This window comes from Leptosomus discolor, chromosome Z (assembly GCF_034619465.1).
Source record: "Leptosomus discolor isolate bLepDis1 chromosome Z, bLepDis1.hap2, whole genome shotgun sequence".
Lineage (NCBI taxonomy): Eukaryota > Metazoa > Chordata > Aves > Leptosomiformes > Leptosomidae > Leptosomus > Leptosomus discolor.
Window position 1 is genome coordinate 71,633,194 of NC_141419.1, and position 14,577 is coordinate 71,647,770.

A 14,577-nucleotide genomic window follows, 5' to 3' on the forward strand; every position below is an offset into this window, starting at 1 on the left:
CACTCAGTGATGGGCTACTGTATTAAATGTAGATACCTGTGAGACATGCAGAACTCTGGGGTATAACAATGATATTGCTGCTTAGCAGAATTCCCCTGTGCTGGATTATAGGTTTCAGTTCTGCAGGAGGCTTTCTCTGTGTGCCCTAAACATGTACAAGCTCTCACTGGTACATCTCATATCAGTAGGAAGGCGTATTATATATTACAGTGGCCTTAAAAACTGTGCCAGCAAAGTTGTTTTCCCTGCCAGAGAGAAGAAAAGCGATACAAGTCAAAGGGTGGAAAGTGATCCAGTAGTGCACAAGGCTGCTCAAACATTAAGCTTGACAGGCACAAGAAAAATGAAGATTCAGTGTTGTGGTTTAACCCCAACAGGCAACTAAGCACCACACAGCCGCTCACTCACTCCCCCCCTGACTCAGCGGGATGGGTTGAAGAGAATTGGAAAGGTAAAAGTGGGAAAACCTGTGGGCTGACATAAGAACAGTTTAATAATGGAAATAATAATAACAATAACAACAACAATAATAATAATACATTGTAATGAAAAGGAAATAACAAAGAGAAATAAAGCCCAAGAAAGACAAGTGATGCAAATGAAAACAATTGTTCACAACCAACCAATCGATGCCCTGAGCAGCGGCTTCCCCGCCAACCTTCCTCCTAGTTTTATTGCTGAGTATGACCACATTTGGTATGGAATATCCCTTTGGTCAGTGGGGTCAGCTGTCCCACCTGTGTCCCCTCCCAACTCCTTGTGCACCCCCAGCCCACTTGCTGATGGGGTGGTGTGAGAAGCAGAAAAGGCCTTGACTCTGTGTAAGCACTGCTCAGCAGTAACGAAAACATCTGTGTGTTACCAACACAGTTTTCAACACACATCCAAAATATAGACCCATACTAGCTACTATGGAGAAAATTAACTTCGTCCCAGCTGAAACCGATACATAGTGAAAGGAAACAAAGGAGCCATTCTAGTTTATAGAAGGAAAGGTAGGGCCTTACTTGTGCCCCAAGTTGAACAGGGTGTGCATGTTCGACAATCCTCTATGCTGCAGTGGTGTATCACTAAGGCCAGCATTCAGTTCTGTGGCACCCTGATCTCCTGAACCCTGAGGTGAAGGTCCTGCTCCATATGGGCCAGGCCATGGGAGCTGTGAAAGCAATGGCTTTCACACTGTTCCAGCTTCCCTTTATTTCCATTGCTTTACCTAGAGTCAATTAAATACAGTTCTTTCATGGTCATAGAATCATTTAGTTGGTCCCCAACTCCTGCCTCCTCTCCCTCTCTCCCCAGCAGGCTGTTTTGTAATCATTGCTGTTAATTTGCATCTCCTTTCTCTGCTGCACACAACCATCTCTCCAAGCCAGGACTTAATCCTGGCCTGTCTCTACACTGAAGTCCCCAACCTTTTACTCATCCGATATTACTCATCAAGCTCTTCTGCTTAGAATTTGTAGTTCTGTTTGCTTTTGAAATATCTCTGGGCAGTCCTCAGGCCTGTCCTCCCCTTTCTTCTCCATTTCCATTTGGCTGGCATGGCTACATGCTTAAGTGCATACAGTGGTTTGCCAGTTCAGACAGTGTTTTGAGTAGAAGAACATGAGAGCTTTGATCTGAAAGCCATTTGGCTAGGTTAGAGCATAACTGTACCCACAGAATAAGGAAAATGGGAGAGAGGTTTCATTAGCTTTTTTGTTATCATATGTTAACATAGCTATGAAGTTTCTGGAATAACATTAGCTCCTCATTACTCACTTGGACCCAGTGCAATATTTTTCTATGAAGAAGCAGCTCATTAGTTCCCACACTTGCAGCATTTGTTCATTAAATCAGTAGAAAAGAGTTGTATTGAAAACCTGGCATTTAATTATTATTCTCATTTTATAATTGACCGATGTTCATTATTTTCCCCAGTCACCTGCAGCTTCTTAAATCTTACAGTCATTAATAAAAGTGATCATATAAATGTTCAAGGTCTGGTTTATCTAAGAAGGGACTTAGTTAAATAGAAGGATAGCTGAAATATTGCAGAAATCTTTGAAAATCAGCTACTACCAACTGCCATATTAAAGTATTTCTCAGTTTTATAACCTTGTACAATATAAAACAGCTGCCAGCTTTGTTTTTTATCCTCATTTGTAGGTGGTACTTCTCCACAGTCTTTCTTTACCCAAATTCACATTTCTGCCTTTCTCCCTGTCATTTCTTAAATGCTGTTTCACAGTGCAAACTGAATTACTTAATTTCTCTTAAGACGTTCACACTGCCTTGTCTCCTGTCACCGTAGCTAAGAGCAGCAGCTTCCACGATAAAAAGCTGCAAGCTCTGCTTCATCCAGCATTGAGATTTTACCAGTTTTTCCTGATTTCATAAAATCTGGCCTAACCTTTTTTTTTGTGCCTGAAGTCTACTAACTTTCATTCTCTCACTTCCCATCTTGATGGCTTCCTCTTCATTTACTCCCACATTTCCAGTCTGCCACCACAAATTTTAAGATAGCTCCTGTGATAAGATCTAGCTATTTTCTTTTTACCTTTGCTTTTTTGGCTTCTTTTTACCTTCACTTTTATTCTCCCAATGTATCACCTCCTCTTTGAATCATTTTTCTTTCTCTTCAACACGTTTCATAATTCTTACATAGCCTGCCTTTGTTCATTTACTCCTCCAGCAACTGTCTCCACCCTATTACTACCTCACTCCAAGCAGGTCTACCCAGGTTTGTAACTTTCACTCTTATCAGATTCCAAGACTCACTTTTGTCACTACGTCTTTAGAAAATGAGTCAGACATATATTTATTGTTACCTCTTAGATATTCATGAGTGTTTCTGAGCTGCATCCCATGCTGTCCCATTGATGTGCGGGTCCCAGGCCATCATTAACCCAGAAAATGGACAACTGACCATAGCTGACAAACATTAGATGATACTTTTGCATGATTACATCACCCACTCCTCTTCCTTTCCACTGTCCTAAAGCTTTAACCTCTTCATTGTATCAGGGCTCACTCGATTCTATATGGAGGTCTATTAAACATATGAATGATTCAATATAGGAGGTAAACCTTCATCTAACATTAGCAGGAAAACAAAACAGTGTTTTATTACATCCACAGTTGTATTCTAAATTATTACAGGATAATTAATCAGGAAGTACAGGGGATATCTAAGGTACAGTGCACTACCGTGCCTTGACAGACATGCTTAACTTTGTTAAAAGCAGTTGTCAAAACTGCTTTGAGGAAAATAGCAGTTCTCCCAAACCTTATAAAATCTGAACTCATGCTGCACAAAGCAGAGATTTCCTTGATTATGCTCTGCAGAAATCTGCAAATAAGTAGATATTTTGCATCATTCCAAATCCACCCAATGTTATCCTGCTCAGAGCTATCACTGATTCAAGAAGACAAAGGCGTTACCAGAGATCACAAAGTCAGGGGCAGTCAGCAGAAAGCACCGTGTTTGTGTCTCCACCATCTCTGCCTGCCTGGGCTGCACCACAGCAGCCACCAGAGTCTGCAGCATTTGAGCTCCTCAGGGATGTTAAGTTAAAGACAGGCCAATCGGGCACAGGGACATCCTTGGCAATTGGGTGAGAAAGTTTGAAATGGTTAAAATTAGCTTTGTCTCATCTCTACTCAGGTGGCAAGAAGGAAAGCTCTGGTGCAGAACTGGATTGCTTCTCTGCTTTCCACACATGAAAATCCTGCCATGTCTTGGCAGAATCTTAAAAGCAAATCCAGCACAATGGAAGGAGTTTGTAGGGAAACTCCCCTGCTTGGTCTCTAGCACAATGGAAGGAGTTCGTAGGGAAACTCCCCTGCTTGGTCTCCAGCACAATGGAAGGAGTTCATAGGGAAACTCCCCTGCTTGGTCTACTTGGGTTATTTATCTCCTGTTTTTCTGTCTCATCCACCTCCCTTTCATATTAATTAGACCATTCTCATCCCCTCCATCTTCCTTGTAGCCTGTTTGGAAAAACAAGATGTTTTCTTAGGAACTCTAATCTAAAAGCCTTTTAACTGTTAAAGATTAACCATTAAGGCCTCTGTGGAAAAGCACACATTTCCCTAACACTTGACTCCAGCCTGTGACATTCTGAAACTCAGCTATTAGTAATGCTTCAATAGCTTATTCATGCTTAGCAGGTTGGTAGGCAGACAAGCTCAGATCCTACATGGAAAATACACAAATGCAGGCTAAGATTGTATACCTGGGTGGGGAGCCACAAACGTGTCTAACTGCGAGCAAGCAAGTGTAAGAATCCATCTTTCAGTGGCACAGTTTGTTGGAGATTCTGATTTTGATGAAGCTTTCTAGTGAGTTTTCTGAGTGGCTTCAGCCCTGTGCACAAAGGAAAAAGCACGAGTGCGGCAAATCAGGCCCAGGTGGGGGACATCAAACAAAAAAAGGGCTTTTCAGAGAGGATGATGTCCACATGCAGCTGGAAAAATAAAGCTCTGAAATTATATTTTCAGTGCACACAATATCCTTCAGATAAGAAAACTCAATGCTATGGCACTTGTAGGAGTTTTCCAAAAGGTATCTACACTCATGTTGAATTTGGGGGCCAAACATGGTCTAAATTCTCAAAACTTTACAACTTTACCTAGATTTCCCTATAAGATCTATTTGAGCCTTTTTTTATGCAAGGTGATCAAAACCAGTTTCCAATGTCAGTGAGAGGCTTCCTAAGCATTTTGCTTAGTCCCTTTTTAGTGATACTGAAATACTTGTTTCTACCTCACCATAAAATCATGGTAGAAGCCATTTCACCATTTAGACTGAATTAGCTAAACTCTTTCTAAAGAAAGAGTATAAGGCAGACTAGACTGTGAAATTTCTTTGGTTTGGGGAATTTCAGTAAATTCCAAATGGCTTTTCAATTTCTGCCTTAAAAATAGAAATAATTAGTTTTATTATATATTCATTTGTGATTTGGAAGCATTAGATCCTCCAGCAGAATCAAAGACCAAACATCCTAGCACAAGAACTAACCCAAATGACAACCAAAAAGAGTGTGAGAAAGGGAATTGTTTTGGTTTTTCTGATTTGTTTCTTTTCAATTCATTTGTTGTTGTTGTTGTTGTTACATTAACTTGTAGTATGTAGGATGATTTACTTCAGTAATCTCTGCGATTTGCAGAATCTTAGACCAGAAAGATTAGGGGGCATGTCCTGATAAAGAGCCCTAATTCCTGCATGGCTTCATATATGAAAATACTGCCACCAGAAGAAACGAAGATGCTTGGGGGTAACTTCTTTTTCCTTGTCTTCAGTACAGGACAAAGAGACAATCTGCCTTAAAAATGGTAAGAGAGAATAGTAAGCAATAGTAATTAGTTTAGTCCTTTCTTTGTGTCACAATGACATACATCTGCTGAGACAGATTTCAGCTGCATTCATGTATATGAGCTTGTGTGGCCTTTGAGGTTTTTTAAGTAAGTAGAACTCACTATAAAAAATGAAGACCGAGATCAAGCCAAGAACAGCCTAGAAGACAAGAGTCTGAAATGTCTCTGAAAACCTTGATATAAGTTCAAAATTTTCATTCTGCCATCTTACTGCTTCTGTCAGTAGAAAAGGTGAGCACAATAAATATAATAATGATTTACCTCAACCACTGTGAGTCTCTGGATAAGACAATAGTTGTCAGGAAGGAAAAAGAGTGAAAATACTTGTGAAGCCATGTTAGAATCATAGAAAAAGACCAGCAGCCTCATTTAACAGTTTTCTGCTATCCAGTGTTTTAAGATTTGAAGAGAAACTGTTGGTTTCTAAGAATACACAATTCTTCCTATGCTCTGCTTAAAGATCATTGGCTTATGTGTTTGTGGGTGTCACGTGCACAGAGAATACAGTACCTTGGATGCAAAACTGGTCTATAAGTCTTGCAAACTTCATCAAAGACTTAGCCGCCAAAACTTTTCCAGCTGAAGAACAGCATTCCTCAGGGGTTGGTATAGGGACCGTCACTATTTAACATCTTTGTCAGCGACAGGGACAGTGGGATCAAGGGAACACTCACCAAGTTTGCTGACGATACCAAGCTATGTGACATGGTTGACATACCTGAGGGAAGGGAAGTCATCCAGAGGGACCTGGACAAGCTTGAGAAATGGGCCCATGTGAACCTCAGGAGGTTCAACAAGGCCAAGTGCAAGGTCCTTCCCCTGGGTCAGGGCAACCCTCAGTATCAATACAGGCTGGGAGGTGAAGGGATCGAGAGCAGCTCTGCCGAGAAGGAAGCGGGGGTGCTGGTGGATGAGAAATTGAGTATGAGCCAGCAATGGGCACCTGCAGCCCAGAAAGCCCATCACATCCTGGGCTGCATCAAGAGAAGTGAGACCAGCAGGTAGAGGGAGGTGATTCTGCCCCTCTACTCCACTCTGGTGAGACCTCAACTGCAGTGCTGTGTTCAGCTCTGGAGTCCTCAACACAAGAAAGACATGGACTTGTTGGAGCAGGTTCAGAGGAGGCCACAAAGACGATCATGAGGCTGGAGCACCACCCCTACGAGGACAGGCTGAAAGAGTTGGGGTTGTTCAGCCTGGAGAAGAGAAGGCTCTGGGGAGACCTTCTAGTGGCCTTCCAGTGCCTGAAGGGGGCCTACAGGAAGGGTGGGGAGGGACTTTTTACAAGGGCATGTAGTGATAGAACAAGGTGTAATGATTTCAAACTGAAAGAGGGGAGATTTAGATTAGATATTAGGAAGAAATTCTTTCCTGTGAGGATGGTGAGACACTGGCACAGGTTGCCCAGAGAAGCTGTGGCTGCCCCCTCCCTGGAAGTGTCCAAGGCCAGGCTGGATGGGGCTTTGAGCAACCTGGTCTAGTGGAAGGTGTCCTTGCCCATGGCAGAGGGCTTGGAACTAGATGGTCTTTAATGTCCCTTCCAACCCAAACCGTTCTGTGATTGTACGAACACCAGAAACATCAGACTATGTATTATTCTGTAGTAACATGCTGTAGACTAATGCAGAAGTAACAATTCATTGAACAGTAACAACCAAGGAAGTGTAAGCCTTTTTTTTGAAATGCTGGGATTTTTAAATAGGATTCAACATGCTGTGAAGAGTTGCATTAGTCTCAGCCAATCTCTGTTTGTGCTGTTCCTATTACTTTGCCTGTGGCTAGAGCAAGTGTTAAGGCATGTCAAAATGGGTGGAGATATGAAAACAAGTACACTTAAAAGGATTTTTCTCAGCTCCCACCTACACCTGAGAGTCACATAATGCTCTACCATCTGATGTGAAGCCACATTTCCACTTCCAGCTTTTAACCTTGACATATTTAAATTCTCAGCCCCAACAGCAAAGAAATAGTAGCAAGAAGGAAAGAATGGCAGCACCTACTATGAAGCGCACTGTAAAATATAATGCTGTTTCATTCAGTTGCCTAATGTGTCCACAGATGCAGATGTTGAAGATGGCAGAAGAAGACAGAGGAAGGGTCTGACTGTGAGTGTCCTCAGTGGGAATATAGGCCCAGGATATACCCTGTAGCAACAACATACCCTATTGCATTTAAAGTCTCTCACTGACAAGTCTAATAGCTAGAATAGGAAGACAGTGATCTTTCTTAGGAGAAACCATTTGGTTCACTGAGTTGAGACTAAAAGTTTCACTAGTTTGTTTGATGGGTTTTCCCCCACCTTCCTTCCATACTGGCCTTAGACTCCTTCACCGAACAGTTTTGGTTTCATGGCAGATTCTCCAAGACAGAATGTGTTTTACCAGTCAAGTTACTATTCATATCTTTATGCTTTGCCTTGAGCCTCAGTGATTGGTAGCTCTGCTGCCCTCCTTTAAACACATAAAGAAGACATCTTTGTCTGCAAAAACTCATTGTTCTGAACTGTTGCAAGTGACTTTTATGGTGAGTAGTAATTAAGGAATTTCAAGCAGTTTGTAAAACAATCAGACTACTTAGCCCATCTCTGTAAGTACATCACATCTGTATCAGCAGTTGTGCTGCTCTTAGTTGTGTCTGCTTTAAAGACACTGTCATGGCTGCCTGGAAGATCAAGGATGGTCTGTCAATGAAAATGCATTTGTGTTTTCCTGCAAAAGGTTGTGCAGGGTTTCTTAGTTGAGGCACTAATAAAGCCAGGCCAGTAAAATCCCCAAAAGGAGGCGATGCCCAGTCCAAGAACAGACTGAGCAACTGTTTGATAACCTCATGGGGTCAGCTCCTGTCCTCTCGCTTTCACTCCTGCCATGGTGCCACTTAAGTACAGCTCAGCTTTGTCAGGCTTGGCAGTCTGAAGGGTGTTTACTCAGCCCTCAAAGAAGCTTTAGCTACTTGCTCTGAGTTTGCTGTTGCTGTGGTTATGCTACTACAGACACTTGAGCTGGGAAGAATAAAAGGAGTTCAGACACGCTTATGTGAACTGTTGTGATAGTAATGTAAGTGTGTGTCCTTCTTTAGAAGAACTTTAATCTCAATGGGAAGGCATGTGTTGTCATACTGGTGTGTGATGGTGGCTCAGGTGCTTCCAGTGAAAATGTCAGATTTGATTGTAAAGGTTAAAGAAAAGAGGGATACAAGTAATGCTTTGAATAAAGTTTCTGTTATACTCGAACACTGCCTACCTTCTTCCTCATGGAGGGAAAGTTAGTGATGTGTATGCATGTCAGTGCTAACCGGTCAGGACTGCGTAGAAAGGATTGGAATTTTTTTTGTTTGTAGAGGGCTAGGGGTAGACTCATGTAAGTGAATGAGAACTGTTGACCACAGCTTAGCTGTTTGCGCATGTGATTTTATTGTCACTTTTTTTTGTTGAAGCCTTAAAACTCAGATTGTGGGCTGTCTGCTATCCCTTGGAGAGAGTGTAAAAGGTACGATAAAGCAAAGATGCAAGAAAGGAGTATATTCTTGATATCTGTTTCCATGGCTTGTCGGCTTAAAGGAAGGAGAAGACCATGGGCAAAACTGAGCAGGAAAGCGTTTGAAGGTAAAGTTGTTTGGGTAACAACACTGTGAGGTAGAATCTGCATCATCCCCTCCCGGCAGAGTGGTTAAAGGACCAGCCTAGTCAGAGTTCTGATCTTCCCAGGCTTTTGCACTGGGCAGATGGATAACTGAAACGAGAGGCTCATGTGCATTGAATGTTGCTCTTCTTACTGGGAAAGCGTTATTTGCTGCAGCTTCAGTGTTAGGCGCTTAAATTAAGTAACCAGAACTAGTTACTCTTTCTCATGCTTATGCAGGATGAAGATGTACCACTTAATATTATTTTCAGCCATTTTTCTGGATCAAAATATGCAGTAACTCCAACTCTTGGCAAATTTTGGCTGATATTTTTCACAGAGTTTATGAAAAATTTCTGAACCAACGAACTTGCTTCCAATTTTTGCTGAGATAACTAAGACGGGAATCCACCATGCAGGGAATGCTGTCAATTAGCAGAAAACTAAAGCTTGTTCAGCTGCTTTACTCCTTGAGCATCCTTCTTCTTTGGGGTGCAGCATATAGCCAGCATTTAGGGTCTTGGTGGGTTTGGTATTCTTTAGAAGGAAACTCTTGAGACAACTGGGTATATACTCTGGCAGCATGCTGTCTCCTTAAAAACAGTGTTTCCCCAAAATAATAGGGGAAAAAGATCAAGCTGACAACCTCCTTCTTCGTAAATCCAAGACTAATTTCCGTAAGAATAATGTCTCTATGAGAAATTGGTTTTTAGCTTACTCCAAAAGTTGTGTTTGTACACATTTCCTTTATTTGCTATGTCTCCTCTACAGTTTCAGCTCATTATTTGTAGGGACTGGAAGATTGTAACCTGTCCTAGGAAAAAGTATCTTTAAGATGCTGCAGGTTAATCCTTGTAAAATCTTACCATGCAGGTAGTTGATTTAACTGCTTTGATTGGTGTCTACCTGACTCCAAAGAGAAATATAAACGGCCCTTCTACTGAGAGTGGCAGACAATGCTCTCTCGCTCTTCAGATTAAAACAGATCTGTGACTCTTCAGTGTTTTCTTCATCACTGCCACCGCTACTTTGCGGCACACCTGCACTGTCTGAACACCCACTGTGAAACTGTGAGTGAGATGGGCATTTGTGACTCTAATAGGTTATGGATGTAACTATAGACCTGCACAGTGCATCCTTTCATAAAAGAAAGCCATTGGGTGTCCACATTTATATATAAAGAAGCATGATAATGGAAGATGCCTTTAATGCCTTTTGTAAATATTTCTAGAAAAACAAATACATAAGTGAAGAATTTTTTGTTGTTTGTTTGGATGCATTTTTTGTTTTAGTTTTTTTGGGAGGGGATCTGTCATGTACTTTTTTCTTAATTTGGAAAGCCTAATTTAAAATACTCAATCTATGGTAGTACTATAGGTATGAGTGACAACTGAAGAGTGTAATTAGCTATGAAATGTAATCTAGAGTTCCGCTTGATTGATTGGTAATTAGTTTATGGGATTTCTTTTTCAGGAATCCTTGTCTAACAGGTCTTATTTTGCCAGTGAAGAGAAACAGTTTCAAAACAAACCTGCTCATGTGTGTAACCTAGCTATTCCATCCAAGACAGTACGAACTACAAAGACTCCTTTATCATGCCGCAAGATTTGAAATTTGTTGAAATTCCCAGCCTATTCTTCTTACCATCTTATCTAAAAATTAATCTAAATTAGCAAGGCCTTACACTTAGTTGTTTTCTTCCGAGTTTATTGGAGGCCTCATTAGGAAAGTGGCAGTACTTATTTTAACCCATTTGAAACACATCTACAGCTTCTTTTCTGAGTGTTTTGAAAAGCATGTCTGCTGCAAGGCTACTTTTCCATGGTTTACCTTCCTTAGGCGTGAGTGGGTACCTTCAGTTTCAAAGTAACTTGTTAACCTATGGCCTGTGTACCAAGCACAGGTGACATTACTGTCATGGGGAGAATGGGGACACAGATAGCCCAATTTGTCTGAAATCAGATGGGAACCCCAACCAGGGAAAGCTGTAATGTATTCACAGAAATGGTGTTGAATACCTCTTTCCCTTTTGCTTATCCATTTCTTTCCTTTTATTTTCCTGCTCATCTTCCCAATCCCATCTGCAGAAAGTTTTATTAAAAAAAAAAAAAGAAAAAAAAATCCATGAAAGACATAGGTTTCCACAATGCATTGTTAAGTATATGTAGTGTGACCAAGAATCAGTTTTGGAAAGTGATTTCTTGGTATGATTTTACTGTAGTTTTGCGTCCTATAAGTACTGGCATATCTGTTAAGGCAGAATGGACTGTGGATTTGGTAATTAAGGGTAAAGATTCATTTTCTGGTACTTTGTTCATATCTCAGAGATTGGCAGAGAAAGGAAAGAGAAGCTGCTTTGCCGTTAGCAGTTTAGTAGCATTCATGGGAATTGTTGTAGATATCATCATGAGAAATATGAGAAGAGACAGGAGAGAAAAATAGATGGTTGGTTTTTGAAGAGGGGGAGGTAGGCTTTTAATGGCTTCCTCAAAAGTTTTGTTGATGTCCATTTCTCACTGATACTCCGTTGCCTGGTAAGTTATCCCCTGAGCCTTGGCTGTCTCGATATGAAACAAATGAAATAATCAAGAGCTCTGGTTTGAAGGTCTCTTCTCACTCCTTAACCCAGGTGTACCATCTTTGTAATACATTCTCACAGCAAAATGTTTGGAAACTAGAAAAATTGGAGCTTTTGCATGGACACCGAACACAGCAAAAAGCGCACTCCGTGACAAGCATCCCTGTCCCTCCTGTTCAGGGAATACAGCAGGCCACAAACTCCCAGAGGATGGTCTTTTCACTAGTGAGGGAATAGGAAAATGATATGAGAGATACAGCTGTTTGCACATCTCCGTGTCATCACATGCTACTTGGATAAAGCAGCTGTCCCTTTCACGTTCAGACAAAATGCAAATCAGCAGCTACTGAGTCCCACACCCGAAAAAGACCTTAGTCTTTGCAGATGTTGTGCAAGATGTGGCATGGTGTTGTGACAGGCACGGCTAAGTCTTCACTAGCACCAGAGTTTCCTCTGGGTTATACTGGATTATCTTTAGCTTGCCTAATTAACTCGTTTGCTTCTAACAGCGCAACAAACCCTTTAAATCAGCTAAACATCCTCGTTGATTACTTTGATTTAGAGGTGGTGCAGTTTGTAGTAACAGCTTATTGTTATTGATCTTCCTACAGCTCTGCACCCTTCTGATGTATTGCACCATGACATTCCTGCACCTGGTAGTTCGGTGAACTAAAGCCTATGAAGCACAGCGCAGGTGTTCTGCAGAGTTAGCATTCACTTCTTTGCTGACATTTTTTTTTGGTTTTTTGAGTTTTTTTATGATACATGTTAGAATGCTTTTGCAGTCGTGGAGCACTGCTCTCCAGACATGTTTATGCACCCAGCTCATGGACAAGGCTCTGATTATGGCATAATGTTGTGGTCCAGGTACCACAACAGACCCCACAACCCTCCAGCACCCTGAAAATATTACTGCTTCCTTTAGCTTCACCTATGTGAGCTCCTACAGGACAAAACATTTGCTCCCATCACTGTCAATAACACATATAGCTAAAATTTGACATATGAAGGATTTAGGTATAAATTTTGTATAATGAAACAGTTAGTAGATAGCATGTGAACTGCTGTTCTCAGCTGTGAAAAGCTGTAAGATGTTGTGGGCTTCCGAACAGCCACTGTCTGTAGTATCATGGAACGTGCTTGGAGTGTTCATTTGATGGTTATCCGCACTGTGCAACAAGCATTTAAATCTTCGCATTTATACATTTTAAAATGGGATTATATACACAGTGCTAGTAAGGTTGGCTCTTTTTTTCACACACTGTTTTCAGAGGTGGGAGAGATTAAAATGAACAATCTGGTGAGGCAAGGTTATGATTTTTGGAAATAGGCTGGCCAAGTGTGTTGGCTTTGGTTTTCTCATCACGTTCAGTAAGGCTTTATTTGGCTGACTGCAGTGCACTTTTTACAGGTCATTTACTTCTCCTTCCTGGTGTAGATTGCATTGCAATCAGCCTGCATTTAACCAATATACTCTGAACAGGTGTGTCACTACCAGTTTTCACTTGAGAAGCACAGTGTGTATACAATAAATGGTATTACATAATGTGTGTGTGTATATGCATTGTAAGTATATTTATATATATAGTGTATTTTGTATGTGTATATCTGTATATAATGTGTATGCACTATACACACATTGTACATAAACTTTAAAATATATACATATATAATAGAATGTACACATGTCACATATATATATCATACACATATGACACCGTGACACTACCTCTGTTAAACATGCCCTTTAAAGACATTTTTCATACACTTACAATTGTTGCTTCTACTTTTGCAATAGCCATTTTTCACCCTACTTTTGGAGCACCTTCCTTCACTCCTGCCTAGCACCAGTCTCAGCTGCACAATAGTAAAACAATTTTTTAGGGTAAGGACCTAATGATTTTAATACTGTTACTTGAAATAGGTGGGTTTGTATGGAAGGTTGCCTATCTGAATAGCTTTGTCACATTTGCAAGAATTTATCGAATTCATGATTGTTCAAATGGCAAAACTGGAGCTCAACATATAGATAAACATATAACTGTTGAAACAGAGCTGACTTGGCAATACTGCAGTAGCTTGTGTGGGTTCATGGTGTCAAGAAACCATGCAAAACCAGCAACAGCTACTCACTTCTGTACAGTTACCTGCTGTGTACGTCCACTGAGAGAGGGGGGAAACCTCCTTGAACAACTCAGCTCATCCATAGGCAGATGAGCAGGACTGCATCATCTTCTCACCTTGTGCCACAGCAAAACCGACGATACATGTCCGAGGAGGAATTTCTCTGCTATTTCAAAGCTGCTCCTGAAAGGTTGCCACCAGTGTTATATAAGGACCCATGCATGGCTTTCCGGAACAGAGAAATGTTCAGAAATGCCTCAGCACACAAAGGACACTGTTTCAGCTCAGAGGATTAGGTAGAAAATGCAAATTTTTTTCTGCAATAAGCAGTCAGTGAAGTATGAAAATAACACCAACTGGAAGACGAGAAGAGCCATGGAGGGCCCCTTTGTCTCCAGTCCAGCTGCCAAACACAGAGACACGCTGTGCCGTTATAGCTGTGGGATACAGGCCACTTGGAACAGAGCCTGCCTGCGACAGGTTTGGCAGTTGTGACTGAGAACAGCAGTACAGATGCACGGGCAAACCAGATGTTTGCCAGGAAAGCAAAGCTTGCAAACAAGATTTGGGTAACGTTTGCATCTCTTCAAGTTCAGTGTGCAGATACCTGTCAGTATTCTTTGGATGACCACCTTGCTTAGCTACAACTGTTACTGTTTCAGCAAAAGCTCCCAACACTGTTGGTGCACTAGGCAGTGGCTCCTGCAGATCTCCTGTAGATCACCCCTTCAGGCTTCAAATACAGCCCTAGAAAGTACTCAGCTCTCAAAGACTCTTAAAACACAATCTCATCAACAGAATGACAGTCTAAACATCCTTTAGTCAGTAGAAAAGTGGCACCTGAGCTATCTGGATTCTAGTAAAGCAAGATAATAAGGAAAAGCGTTGGTTGGCAGTATT